At 43.0% G+C, this 365-nt stretch overlaps 1 protein-coding gene across 1 annotated transcript in view; it reads left to right on the top strand.

Moving 5' to 3' along the window:
• LOC107700810 (mitochondrial uncoupling protein 2-like) overlaps nt 1–365 on the top strand; it is a 7,271-nt gene that overhangs the window by 3,960 nt on the left and 2,946 nt on the right. The gene's annotated exons all lie outside the window — the stretch shown is intronic.

Below are 365 nucleotides of genomic sequence, written 5' to 3'. Positions count from 1 at the left end.
GGAATGAGAATCAGAAACCTTAACGAGTCAGATAGAGAATTCAGTAAACAGGACGAGGCTTTCTGACTGTTCATGTAGCATTTTTGTTTCCAGTCTCCAGTTTATTTAGCATTTTTGTTAGGTAGGAACCAGAATCATTAAATTCATGAAACATGATTTCAATAGACAGTGTTTCCCAAAACCATGCCATCAGCACTTTTGTAGTGAAAGGCCTGTAAAACCAGGACAAAGGTGTGATGAGGTTTCCACACACACACACACACACACACACACACTCTCTCACACCCACACTCTCACACACGCACACACTCTCTCACACGCACACACTCTCTCACACACACACACACACTCTCTCACACACACAC

Source organism: Sinocyclocheilus anshuiensis, unplaced genomic scaffold, assembly GCF_001515605.1.
Source record: "Sinocyclocheilus anshuiensis isolate Anshui unplaced genomic scaffold, SAMN03320099.WGS_v1.1 scaffold1127, whole genome shotgun sequence".
Taxonomy (NCBI): Eukaryota; Metazoa; Chordata; class Actinopteri; order Cypriniformes; family Cyprinidae; genus Sinocyclocheilus; species Sinocyclocheilus anshuiensis.
This window is presented reverse-complemented; position numbering and strand designations above follow the sequence as displayed.